General features: G+C 40.5%; 1 pseudogene; it reads right to left on the minus strand.

The window, feature by feature from the left end:
• Positions 1-8934: 8934 nt before the first annotated feature.
• On the minus strand, positions 8935-9434 carry LOC127680303 (60S ribosomal protein L32-like; annotated as a pseudogene).
• Between the last annotated feature and the right edge of the window lie 5354 nt (positions 9435-14788).

Consider the following 14788-nt stretch of genomic DNA (forward strand, 5'->3'; position numbering starts at 1 on the left):
GAAGTTATCATCATTACAACCATAATCATCTGACATTATTGTTATTATAGTATTTGTGGCTAATGATTCTCTTTTGGGTTACAATAATGTTTTATTTTTCTGAAATTATGATTACATCATTTCCTCTGTTCCCTTTCTTCCCTCCAGTTCCTCCCATGCACCAACTTTGCTCTCTCTCTCCCAAATTCATAGCCTCTTTTTCTTTAATTGTTCTTACATATGTACACACATGCATGCACACACACATGTATAACCACATATACATGTATATAAACATACACACACATGTATTCCTAAATATATAAATAAAACCTCCTCAATCTGTACAGCGTTACCTATATATGTCATCTCAGAACAGAACATTTAGTATTGGATGACCAACCTGGCAGAAGATGAGGGGTCTTGTCTGTGGGGAAGACCATTCCACCTGCCCTCAGCATCCCCAGTCGCCTGTAGTTCCTTCCCCTTTCACATTAACATGGCCAGTGATGTCTTTGCTGCTCAGGTCTTGTCTCAGGAGTCATATTGGTAAGACTTTTCAAGTGTAGCTTTCCTAACATTCATAGAGAAATAATCTCACAGCAAACTCCCTGTTCCTTTAGCTCTTATAATCTTTCCTATCTCTCTTCTGCAATGATTTCTGAACCTTATGTGCAGGAATTATGTTGTAGATGAATCAGTTGGGGTCGGACACCACAACATCTCCTGCTGTCTGCATTTTGATCTGCTGTGGTTTTCTATAATAGTTTCTGTTGCAAAGGGAAATTTCTTTGATAAGGAATGAGCACTATTCTTATCTGTGCATATAAGGCTACATATTTAAAATGTAGTTAGAATTATGCTGATTTATTAAAGTTTTGGTAATAGGTTCTCCTTCAAGATTCATGACTTCACTAGCTAAAAAATGGTAACAACCAAAATGCCCTTCAACTAATGAATGGATAATGAAAATTAAATTATATACACTATAGAATACTATAAAGAAAAAGCATGGAATTTGGTGGTATGTGGGTGAAACTAGAAAAGATCACACTGAATGAGGCACATGGTCAGACTATCTCCACCTCCAGCTCCCAATAAAGACACAGAGACATTATTATTTATAAATGCTTAGGCCTTACAGCTATGCTTGTTCCCTACCAACTCATATAACTTAATCAACCCCATCTATACTGGTCCATGTTTCCCATGTGGCCCGTTACTTCCAACTCAATCCCAGTGCATCTGACCTCCTCTGTGTCTGCCTGGTGCATCTTCCGCCTATCTCTGCCCGGATGTGCCAGGGTTATCCAAGATTCCCAAACATTACAGGCTGTTGCTATTGCCCTTGTTCTCCCCCAGAGGTGGGAGGTTAGTCCCTCTTGTGGAAGACATCATACATGCACCCCTGACTAAGGAACCAGGAAACTTGAGCTGGATCTGACCTGAAGCCTTCTCCCTGGGGATTAACTTTCATGATGCTAAAAGATGCCGTGAAAGATTCCAAGGCAGGAAAGCAACAATAGCTATAACACCTATGAACCATATCAACACCCAGCATGCCATAATAACCCTAAGGGTGCAGTAATGGCACACATATACTGGCAGTAATCAATAGCCCTCTAAATTGGACCTAAGTTCTGCTCATCAAGAATGAAACCATGCCTGGTACTGGAAATGTAGTCAACTATCCATAGTCAAGTGTATAGTCAAGACACGCTGACGATTCTTAGCAATCTCTTCCCTAATTTTTTTCTTAAGTCCCCACTTAATACTGACTACTACTGTGCATATTAAAACATAAAACCTGGGACTAGAGAGATGACTCAATGGCTAAGAGCACTTGGTGCTCTTACAAAGGGTGTAGGTTGAATTCTCCACACCTACATGGTAACTCACAACCATCTGTAACTTTAGTTCCAGGGTATCTGATGCTCACTTCTCTCAGTCACAGATACAAAGCATGCATGTGGTGTTCAAACACACATACTGGAACACACTGATACACACAAAATTAGAATTGAAAGCAAAATAAACAAAAATATATAACCATGCACATAAAGTAAATTTCCTTGAAAAATATTGCAGATAATGCTATAGAGCTCTTGAGGTATATTCTTTGGAAAATTCAGATGGACAGAGAGCATTTGAATTCATCTGCTTGCCTACCTGCCAGATCAACCCCTTTTTGGTATCTTCTTTATTTCTCTCTCCCCAACTCCTAACACCTTGAACTGCTCAAAAGGTATTTGTTGTAGGTTTGCATGGCTCAGAGAGTGAAGGCGACTGCCACACAAGCTTTGTGACCGGCTTGAGTTCAATTCCCCAAGCCCACAAAGAGGAAACAAATCCCATAGTGTCATTTTCTGAAATTTACATGTGCACCTTGGCACCCATCTCCCCCAACATACATACACATACACAGTAATAATTCATATATAGGTACTTAAATATGTATGTGTTATAGGTGCATATCTATAAACATAGAGGAAATATACTGCCTGAATCAAATTTTTCTTCCATCTAACACTTTTCTAACAAAGCAATTTCCCTGATATGATTAAAAGTGCTAAAATAGAAGTGACTGTGGCCAAGGGGACTCTTCGTTCTTGTATTTCACTCTGCCTGGTGGCCTATGTTAAACACATCTCACTCAGAAGAAGATATGTGGCTGTCCAGAACATTCTCAGATGTGTCGTTTGAAATACTGACTCATTATTTTAATTGCACCTTTCTGAAATTAGGGTCAGAATTCTTTCCCTAACATCATTCTTTTCATCTATTTTAGGAAAGAGCTGTCACTGTCTCATGTCCCGACTAATTGGATAAGTGATTTCTTCTGACCTTGAAACAATTAAGTGGAAAGGATACCCAGTGACTATAAATTGATAGCCTTCAGCTTTTCAAACTGCAATGTATAATATGAAATACATTTGAACAGTGCTTTGAGTTCTAGCATCCTCTGCTGAAAGGGTAGACATGAGTCAGCAAAAGATGTGGCATTGGCAGTGGAGGCATCTAAATACAGCTCAAGCTATGTGAAGGGTTTTCTAGAGGGCCATATGGAGATAATGTGTTCAAAGACTAAGGTGGCATCTGTTGTAATTCTCATCTTGGAAATATGAAAGGAAGCTGGGTAATAGAATAAGTGGCCACGTTAATGCTGGAGTCAGGAAAAGGCTGTTGAGTTGAGGGAAGACCTGTATATTCTTGGTTTGATAGTGCAGGGACAATAGATTGAATGTCTGTGTCCCTGACCCCACAAGTGTTTTTATATACTGAAAAACATAAGTCCAAAGTGACAACATAAAGAGGTGGGACATTTGAGAGGTGATTGGGTCATTGAGGGCAGAGACCTCATGGATAAGATTAGTGTCTTTGTAGCAGAGACACAAAGAGATCCTGCACCTCCTCCTCCATGTGAGATGCAGGGAGTATGGAAGCTACGAGTGGGTCTCTAGCAAACAATAAACCTGCTAGAACTTTGATCTTGAAATCCCAGCCTCAGAATTGTGAAAATAGGTGTAAAATATATTTTTTAATATAAGATACTCAGAACCAGGTATTTTGCTATAGCAGCCTAAATTGACTTGGAGAGCAAGAAATGGATATTTCCCATGAGCAGACACAGGCACTGCTGAGAAGAAAGCTGAGCTGTAGACTTCAGGTTGTGTCAAATTAAACTCAGTGGCTAAAGGAACTCCACAGTGTGAGCTCGTGGGAAGCAGTCCCTGGTAAGCCAGGGCCTCTGTGACAGAGACTAGTCAAATCAAAGAGAAATGTGTCCTAACACTGCAAGTGAGAGGTCCAAAGGGAAGTCATCAGAAAATCCCTGGGATGCACTCCTCTGGAGAGGGGGCTTTTAAAAAAGAAAAAGGAAAAAGAGGGACTGGACAGATGGCTCAGTGGTTAAGAGCACTGATTGTTCTTCTGGAGGTCCTGAGTTTGATTCCCAGCCACCACATGGTGGCTTACAACCATCTGTAATGGGATCTGATGCCCTCCTCTGGTGTGTCTGAAGACAGCTACAGTATACTCACATACATAAATTAAATCTTTTGAAAGAAAGAAAGAAAGAAAGAAAGAAAGAAAGAAAGAAAGAAAGAAAGAAAGAAAGAAAGAAAGAAAGAAAGAAAGAAAGAAAGAAAGAAAGAAAGAAAGAAAGGAAGGAAGGAAGGAAGGAAGGAAGGAAGGAAGGAAGGAAGGAAGGAAGGAAGGAAGAAAGAAAGAAAGAAAGAAAGAAAGAAAGAAAGAAAGAAAGAAAGAAAGAAAGAAAGAAAGAAAGAAAGAAAGAAAGAAGAAAAAGGAAAGAAGAAAAGAGAAGAAAAAAGAAAAGAAAAGAAAAAAGAAAAAGACTCAGTTTCTTTTCTTGTGCTTCTCCTCCCCTCCATTGCTCAGACACGGAAAGAGACATAATCTGGGTAGGAAACTGAAAAGAATGGAAGATTCAGGAAAAGAATACAAAAAATTCTTCACAGTCTCTCATTCACCATTGCATCCAGACATTCCAATTTTGCTCCCAACATATAGCTTTTGTGCCCGACATTCCTTCTATCTGAAATATTCTGTCACCCTAGAATACCATCAGTGGTTGGTCTATTTCATTTTCTATTAAAAATATTCTAATTTCCATCAGTTATTCTGGTTTATATGTGAAGAAAAGACAGCTGAGAAACAATAAAACCATCGCGCCAGAGGCTGGGCTTAGTCTGTGGTTCCTATGATGTTCAATAATGCATTGGACTAAGTAAGAGGACATGTTCAGAAGTATTGGAAGTATGAGAATATATTTGAAGCTGGTGTGCATAGGATTTAATGGATGTGTTCAAGAAAAGGCAGTCTTTTTTACTACAAAATTTGTGATCTGATCAGTTCTCCTAAGTAAATGAATTGATTATTAAGTCAATGGTTGAATAAATGGAGAGATTGAAAAGTCTTTGAGCACTAAGGTCAGATTTACATTTCAAAAATATTCTGTAGCAGCACACTAATGTACAGGTTGGACATGGGGACCACCAGCCAAGTTAGGAGGCTACTGCAATAGTCCAGAGAAAAGATGCTAAGCCTCTGAATACTGGCCATAAGTCCTTTGAATGCTGAGATGGATACACAGGTGCATTGTCCAGATCACACTTCAACATAGGGCTTTTGCTTTAGTTATCAGGCACGGTTCTTACAGATATCCTCCAGGATTAGACCTTCTGGATTTGCCTCAGCCGCAAAAAGCCCCAGGTCTAAGGTCATATTCTCTTCTTGGGCAGCCTATGTTCAGGACATGACGTCATTGATACTAACTGGCTTAGGATCACAACCTGTGCCTCACCCAGCCAGGTTCAACCACCCACCCTCCATAAGTCTATTAAAAAGAGCCAAAACAGTAGTGAAAAGCAGGAAGAAAGGATGAATTCACTGTGCTCACATTGAAAAGAAAGATCCAGTGACCACCTCCAGGCCCATCTTTAGGGTTCTGACACAAATAGAAGGGAAAAGATGTGAATAACTAAGTAGTCTAGTCAAGGTGTGGTCCTACCCACCAATGTATCTGCTCCAAGTCTCTCTTACAATATGACAAATTGTAAATCTCCAGGAGACAAGGTCCTCATCTCAAATTCCCCAGGATTTCAGTCTATTTTTGTTCCAGTGGGAGATTCCTGGGGAAATTCTAGTTTGTTGGGTCCATTGTTGCAATCATCTGATAGCCAAAGAGATGTTCACAAGTGTCCCTTTAGAAAACATTCCTTCCTTCCTTCCAGGCAGGCATGCCAGTTATACCACCAGGCTATAAAGGCCTACCTCTTTTGCCTCACTTTGGAGTAGAGCTGAAATATGCTCCTTGCATAATTTTGTACAGAGGAGCTGAAGGTTTCTCAAGTTTCCTCCAAACTTTAGAGGACAGTGAATCTCACATGTTCAGAAAATAGTCAAATCTTCTGTTTCTTTTATCTTTCATTTTCAAAGAAAGAAAACAAATAAATAAATGCTATAAAAATCGATAGCTTTCTCAAGTAGTAAATGTAACTAATTAGAAAATACGAAAGGAAAATAAAACCAATCTCAAGCTGATTTTATCAGAAGATGATAAAATTATTCTGTGTCTAGAGAGATGTCCCAGCAGTTTAGAGCTTGTTGCTTAACCACAAGGACCAGCATTTGGATCCCAGTAACATGTTTAGCAGCTCACAAATACCTGTAACTCTAGCTATAGGAGAAGTTCTCTTCTGCCCTCCACAGGCATCCACATCCATACCCAGATAAACACAACACAACACAACACACACAAAAAAAATAAAATAAAATAAAACACATCTTAAAAATTATCCTAGAAAACAATTTAACTATAGAAATCTGGAACGAGTTTAAATGCTCATATATTTTGAAGAAGAATTTTACTTTTAAATTTTTATCTAAAGAAATGATTGGTGTGCCAGAAAGATGATTTAGCATTATCACACAAGCCTGATGACCTGAATTCAGTACCTAGGACCCATGTTTAAAAAAAAAAAAAAGAAGCCCAGATGTGGTAGCACACATCTGTAAAACCAGCACGCCTATGGCAAGATGGAAGTCAGAGACCAGAGGATCTCCCAGAAGCTTGAGGGCCATCCAGTTAGTCTATATGACCAAAAAAGAAAGAAAGAAAACAGAGAGACCCTTCCAAAAAACAAGGAAGGAAAATGAGATCCTAAAGGTTCCCCTCAGGCTTTTCCATGGGATCCACAATGCGTGTGCACCCACACTCAAACACGCACTCAAATCATAACAGTCACCAACTATAACAAAGCATATTCATCAAGGAAATCTCAAAGATATGGGGGAAAGTTGAGCTGGATCAGTGGTAAAGCATTTGCCTAGTATACACTGAGTCCCTGGGTTCAGCTCCCTTCATAACAAGAAAATGTCAATGATATTGGTAGCTTAATATAAATGTTAAAAATATAACATTTCAGCCTTTTACATGAGACACGGGTATACGCATGTAAACATCTATAAAGATAGCTATGTCTACACACTAAAGTTTCTATATATAGAGAGAAATATGAAGGTCAATTAATCCTAAGTGATAAAATCTTCAATACTTTTTAGTTTTCATCTTTAGTTTTGTGTATATTTTAATTTTACCAAGAAGATATTCTTATTAATTAATTAATAATATTAATTAACCACAGAATGTCATTTCAAAAGGAAAGGAGCTTGGTTTCTTCTAGTTTTCCTTTAAAATTTTTCACAACTATTATTCAGTGAAGTGAACCAGGCACTGTCACAGTCTGCCAACTTGATCAGAGTCATAATTTCATTAAGGATCAATATAAAATGGAGGGGGAAAAAAGGTAGCATGTAGCTTTGCGGACCACACAGGAACCTGGACTCTCAGCTGTTACACTAATTGCCCTGAAAGAAAGCTTGGGATGGAGGAAAGGCCTGGGAGGCAGGAAGGGGACCTTTACTTCTACCCCCTCCCAGTGCTGTCACTGGAGAAGATTACTAAGTACTGCTCCACAATTCATAACACTGGGCTCCTGTTTCAAGATGGTAAAGACTAAATCAATGGGCACGCTCTCCTTACTGTACAAAGTGGATAGAAACTTTCTGCATCCAAGTCTTCTGAGATAAAAAGACCATGGAGCTTCTGCCAGGAGGAAGGTAAACGCAGATAAAAGTAATTAGACTGGATTTTTAGAAAGATATATTTGTGTGTATGCATGCTGCATACACACACTCACATCAGTGTCTGCATGTATGCATATGCAGCACATGCACGCAGAAACCCACTGCCGTCAGAAGAGGGTGCTAGATTCCCTACAACTAGAGTCACATGCAGTTGTGGGATGCTGGGAACTGAACCCAGGGCCTTTGCCAGAGCCACAAGCTCTCTTAACCACTGAGGAGCCAACTCTCTAATCCCATAAGTAGATTTAAAAAAAAAAAAACCCTCAGGTGGAGTACAAAATGTCTTAAGAAGTCTTTTTGTTCCTATCCCTTCTGTAGACAGGAAAGTCCTTGACACTGTCCATGATGAAACTACCCAGATCCTGGGATGTGTTATATTTTCATTGTAGTCTTCCACCACACACTGTCCCTGGTTTATTCTGATGGTGAATCATGGTGCCCTCTATTGAGCTACCAAAGCAGGGAAAGTAATAGTCATTCCAAATAACACCTTTTCACTAACAGCATCGCAACAGCTGGGAAGTCCTTAAAAGACATCAAGAGAACCTCTAAATTCACATTGCTTAAAATATCTGAAAAGATGCATTTTTTTCTTATTTCCCTCATTTGGTGTGATAAATGAGAAAGGGCAGGGAGCAGGGGAGGGCAGGGTACAGGGGAGGACAGGGGGGCAGAGGAGGGGAGGGTACAGGGGAGGGCAGGATGCAGGGGAGAGGTGAGTACAGGGAAAGGCTGAGAATAAAGTATAGTGACACACGTCTACAAGAATGTTTTCTATTTCATTACAGACCATTACATTATATGCTGAACTTAAATAAATAAATAAATAAATAAATAAATAAATAAAATAAGTAGAGTGGAAAAGAAAAAAAGAAAAGCCCTCTTGTTTGATCGAGACGGAAGACCCAAGGGTGCTGTGCCCACCATAATGCTGGGGAGAGCAGCCTTGACTAAGTTTGCTTGAGCCCTGTGAGTCCCAAGTGTGGGAACCGAGTTTCCTTTCTGAAGACTAAGACCTTAAGTGTCTACTGACCAAGAATTCAGCCTCACTCGTAATGTAGTAGAACTTCAAATCATCAGTGGGTTAATCTACTTCATTGGTTTGAGGCAAATAAAAGTATATTCTGTCTAATGAACAAATTCCATTTGACTTCCACCTTTTATCCATGTAAGTGCCCTATTCAAATTTATCTCTCCATTTTCTTTCTGTCTGTCTTCCTTTCTATCCTTTTTTTTGGGAGCAGTTTTTGTGGTTTTATTTAAACACAAAACATGCACACATGTCATCTATTTATTTTCTTTGCTGCATAGCCCGGTGTTGGGAGTGGTGACTTCGATGGCCAACTGTGCTGCTCTTCATATGATGGCTTTCGGTTCTGAGAGGACACATTGTGAGCAATCTCAGCACAGTAGATTTGTTGCACACCAGCAGCACTTCCAGCTCCTTGACATTACGGACCAGAAACTTCTGGAAGCCGCTAGGCAGCATGCTTGGGTTTTTTGTTGCTCCTGTAACAAATGTTGGGCATCAGGATCTGGCCCTGGAACCTTCTCGGCACCCTGTTGTTGATGCCTCTGGGTTTCCTCCAGTTCCGCTTAATTTTCACATATCGGTCTGACTGGTGCCTGATGAACTTCTTGGTCCTCTTTTTGACGATCTTGGGTTTCACCAATGGTTGGAGGCAGCCATGATGCCGCAAAACAGATTGCAGCCACCTTGGCAAGCAGCACAGAGGAAGAAGGAAGGGATGGTGGCGCGCAAGGTATGATGGGACTTGTCTCTCCATTTTTCAAACAAAGAAAGCTAATCATCTTCCAACACATAAGTGAAATCACAACATCTTACATTCTAAGATCATTTAAGGTTCTTCAACTTAAAAGCAATTCTGCTTGAGAGCTCTCAAAAGAAGTCCAACTGGTTAACATTTTTGGAAGCCGACTGGTGAGACATCTTACCAGGTGGAGAGGCACTTGCTGCCAAGACTGACGACCTACATTTCATTCATGGAACTCACACTGTAGAAAGAGATTTATAAAACCACTGTGAAGCTAAGCTCAGAGATGTCACAAAACACTAGAAATGGAACAATCATATAATCCAGTTATGACACTGCGGAGCACACACACCATCAACAGAATGTGCATCCTATTACAGAGACGCTGCTCATCGTGTTTTGTTGTTGCTCAGTTCATGAGAGCTAGGAAATGGAATATGCCTAGATGTCTATCAGCTGATTAATGGAAAATGAAAATGTGGTATATATACACAGTGGAATTTTATCCAGCTGTGAAGAAAATGAAGTTATTAAACGTGCATGAAAACGGAAAATATTACACTGAGTAAAGTAAGCTAAACCCAGAAAGACAAACACTGCATGTTCTCTCAGCTGAGGATCCTAGACTTGAATTTGAAGCCTTTTTGTCTCTTGCTTGGTATGTCTGCAAAGGCCAGTAAGCTGGAAAGAAACTGTTGAGGGAAGGGAAGGAAGGAGGCCTTAGCGGGTGGGAATAATAGTACCTGGGATACGAAAGTGAAAATCAGAGTATTGGAGGGTGAAAGGGTTAAGCAGAGATGAGAGTAGGAGGGTTGGGAAAGAAGCAGGGGAGGATTAACTAAAACTATGCATGCATGAGAAAATCATATAGAAAATAAAATTAAAGGCTGATGTGATAGTTCAGCCAATGAGAACACTTGCTAACAAGACCGGTACTTTGACATCAAGCCTCAGAATATACATGGTGAAGCAGAAAACTGATGTCTGTGTCCTCTGACCTCCACGCACATGCCGTAGAACACACACACACACACACACACACACAAAGAGAGAGAGAGAATAAACATAAAAACTTTTAATATATTTTGTAAAGATTTTGAATGGCAGTATCTTGTGTTAGTAAATAATGTTGCTTCCAGAAGCCATAGTTTATTGAACAAATTCCCAGTGCAATGTATGAGATGTCTTCCTATGAGTTGTTGATAGACTCTGTTGAATAGAATATATTCAATAAACTATAAGAGTCTGTTGAATAGAGTACATTATCATCCCTCTTGTTTGCTCAAAAACTAGATGGTAAAATCCTATTGCTGAAGACAGCACACACATTGGCTATAGGACATAAAGAAATACAGCTATAACTAAACTGGAAGCTTCCTCCCTGGTGGTGAGTTTCTATAGTACTCCTGGGTATGTTGAAGGCTACTAAAGGAGAAGTCATCAATGGTCTTACCATCGTGAATTCTGAAAGTGACAATACCAACCTGACAGACAGAACTATTTATATTCCATAATACAAACCTGCCAGGCAAGATGTGCTCTCTGATACAATATTGGCATGATTGTTACATGGGTAACCAACCACTTTCTGATTGATTTTGATAACCCACTCCATGGGAGAAAAACCATGCTTAGTACTATAAACCTGGTCAAAAGCCCAAAGCTGGAAAGGTCATACTCCCCAGAGAGGAACCTACTATTATTGTCTTGCTAAGCGAATGTATTATCAAACTGCCTTCTAAATATTTATGTTCATATCTTCCTCTCAGCACAACTCTGAGTCTTTGTTTAAAAAGCTTCGTTTTGCTATGGCTGATGATTAATGCAGGGACTGAAAACTGGTCAAAATGCTTAGAAAAGGGGATTGTTGTATGTTCACCCATAAATATCAACACCATCCCCATACAAGTCTCAGGAAATATCACATAAAAGAGAACAGAAAGAATGTCAGAGTTGTAGGACAGGGAGGAGTGCTGTGAAATGCTGTCCTCTGTACATGACACAGATGTCGTAGTCATGAGTTCACAGCAGCTATAATTACCTGTATATTATTTGTATAAGACATTGTCATGAATGGAAAAGGGCTCATGAGGCCTTACCCTTTCCTGGGGAGTTACTGACAGTTAATAGTTGGGAAGTCTCTTTTGCAATAATGTAGGCACTGTTAAGTTGCTTGTAGTCCAATAAATACCCACACCCACACTCATACATATAAACCTAATTAAACTCAGTAGATCACAAAACAAAAACATAAAAGTAGTTGGGGGCTTGTTACAAAAAGGTATTTTAACAGCCAGGCATGGTAATGCACACCTCTAATCCCAGCACTCAGAAAGCAGCTATATCATGGATCTCTATGAGTTTGAAGCCTGCCTAGTCTACAGAGCAAGTTCCAGGACAGTTCATAAAAACAAACAGGTATTTTAACAAGACTAGGAGGGGCAATAGAGAGGGTAAGGAGGAGGTAAACGGACAAAATACATACATGTATATACATGTATGAAATTGTGAAACAACAGTAAGTTTTTTTTTAATCCTACTTAAATCTACTTAACTTACCTAGCTATTTGATCAAGGTCAACAATAATACTTCAACTGTTTTCTCTTTCTATTATTTGCTAATGTCGATAACCTAAAATCACAAAATGGTCAGGAAAATCTAAAGCTGTACAGTGGCTTCTGTAGTAAGAATATCCAACCCAGACAAGGCCCTGCTGGGAGAGTGAAGTCCATCAGAACAGTGTGCATGGTTCACCTGCAATGATTTGCAGTTGTGACAGAGTTCATGCCTTCGCAAGGAAAAGGCAGGGATCGTGGGGATTTGGAATAGGGTACAGAACGCTAAACCTTTGGGAGAATTCGAAAAAGCCTTCTTGTTTCTGCAAAGATGTAGAGGAAGGAAATAGGCAGGTAGATTAAGACTACTAAACAAAGAACTTTCTAGAACATCTGTGCTTTATATATTTACTCTTTATTGAAACAATTCATCATGCTATAACCCCAGATACGTGGGAGTCTGTGGGTGTTGATTGCTTGAGTCATGTGTTAAAGACCAGCTTGGACAACAAAGACAGACGTGTTTCAAATAAATAATCAATGCCTATTCTGTTTATCTATAAATGTAGAACACGACATTTTAAAATATAGATTAAGCATATTGATTGGTTGTGATTTTCTGTTCTAGTCTCTCTCTGTTGCTAAGAGAAGTTTCCTGGATGAGGGGTGAAAACTGTGCTTCTCTGTGTTTAGATGACACATGTTTATACAATGTTGTTGGGAATTGTGCTGCTTTAGTAAGTTAGTGGTTGTGGATTCTCCTCCAATGACCATGATTTCACTAGCACTGAGTAGTTAACTAGGTTTCCAATGCCAGGCATGTTTTCCCTCCTGTTGAAGGAGTCTCACATCTAATTAAAGAGCAGCTGGTTATCAACAAGATATGCACCCTTAGGGTTATCTCGTGATATTGGTCACGAATGAGATTCATGATGTCACAACTGGGTGGGACTCTTGAGTGCCTTTCTCCATTAGAAGCTTGCATGGACTTTCTATTACCATGAAAGCTAGTCCCCAGGGAGGAAGCATTCAGACCAGTTCCAGCTCAGCTCTTTCTATTTCTTTTCTTTTTTTCTTTCTCTCTCTTTTTTTCTTTTGCCACCCACATTGTTATTTTACCTACCCATTTCCTTCTGTATTTACCTCCCTTCCCCTCCCCTGAGAACACCTCCTCCCCATCAGATCAATGTATCCTGCTATCCCCTTTCCTCCTCCTACCTTTTGCTGTATTTACACCCCTCCCCCTCCCTCAGAACCTCCCCCTTTCCCATTTCCCTGATCACATTACTTGTGCCCTGCCAGTCCACTCTCTATTGATTCCCAATACCCCTACCCTGGCAATGGTCCTACACAACCAAATCATTACGCAGATTCAGTTGAGTCAATTGCACCTCAGAAATCAGAACCCTACCACATATTTACCTCAGAGTCCACTGGAACCAAAGCTCCAGTTTCCCAGAGGACTGTGGGCAGTTGGACCTGCACTGACCTCTAAAGCCTCTGGGATGGAGATCTGGTCACCAGGTACTCTCTGGTGTCACAAAAGCCGGAGGTCTGGTTACTCAGAGCTCTCTGGTTGGCAGAAAGACATGGAGGTCTTATGTTTAATCTTGGTTATTAGCCTCTGCTCCTAAGAACTAGAAAGGTCATCATGTCTGCTTTATACTCTCACCCTGAACACTGGCATGCCCTATCCAGTCATCTTTAAAAAGTCTAGAAGCTTCTACCCTGCTAATTTATCCACTGTCATGGCTAATCTTTGGCTGTCAACTTGATGTACCTAAGAAGCAGTAAAAATTTTATCATCATCATCATCATCATCATCGTCATCATCATCTCATCATCATGTTTTTTTTCTTTTTTTCTTTAATTTATTTACATTCCAGACACTGTCACCCCCACTCCCAGTCCCCCTTCCCACAGTTCCTCATCCCGTTTCCCCTCCCCCTTACCTCAGAGAGGGTACTTCCCTTCTCTACGACCCGACATCCCCCCTTTATTCCCCTTCCCTGGGGTCTCAAATCTCTTGAGGGTTAGGTGCATCTTCTCCCACTGAGGCCAAACCAGGCAGTCCTCTGCTATATATGCGCCAGGGGCCTCAGACCAGCCCATGTATGCTGCCTGGTTGGAGACTCAGTCTCTGGTAGCTACCAGGGGTCTGTCTGGATTAGCTGAGACTTCTGGTCTCCCTCCCCTTCAGCTCCTTCAGTCCTTCCCCTAATTCCTCCATAAGGGTCCCTGACTTCAGTCCAATGGTTAAATATAAGTATCTGCATCTGTCTCAGTCTGCTGCTTCTCAGAAGACAGCCTTGCTTGGCTTCTGTCTGTAAGAACATCATAGCATCAGTAATAGTGTCAGGCCTTGGTGCCTCCCCCCATGAAATGGATCCCTAGCTGGGGGCCGGTCACTGGGCAGCCTTTCCTTCAGTCTCTTCTCCATATTTGTCCCTGCATTTCTTTTAGACAGGAAGAATTCTGGTCAGAAATTTTGACCAGAATTTTGTGGGTTGGTATTCCCGCCCCTCTACTTGGAGCCCTGTCCATCTACTGGAAGTTGACACTTCGAGTTCCCTCTTCCCACTGTTGGGCATTTTGGTTAAGGTTACCTGTAACTTAATTTTTTCAAATGCTACTTTTAATGACGATAGATAAACACTTTAACCTCTGTTGTAGCCCACCACCCACCAGAGGTAATGGAAAAGAAAGGATACAGAGGACATGGACCTGTTTAGAAAGGTTTTTTTTTTTTTTTTGAGCAATTTCCATCTGTGTCATTTGGAAATCAGCAGTTCAGTTCACAGGTTAGCAGC

This window comes from Apodemus sylvaticus, chromosome 3 (assembly GCF_947179515.1).
Source record: "Apodemus sylvaticus chromosome 3, mApoSyl1.1, whole genome shotgun sequence".
NCBI classification, from domain to species: domain Eukaryota; kingdom Metazoa; phylum Chordata; class Mammalia; order Rodentia; family Muridae; genus Apodemus; species Apodemus sylvaticus.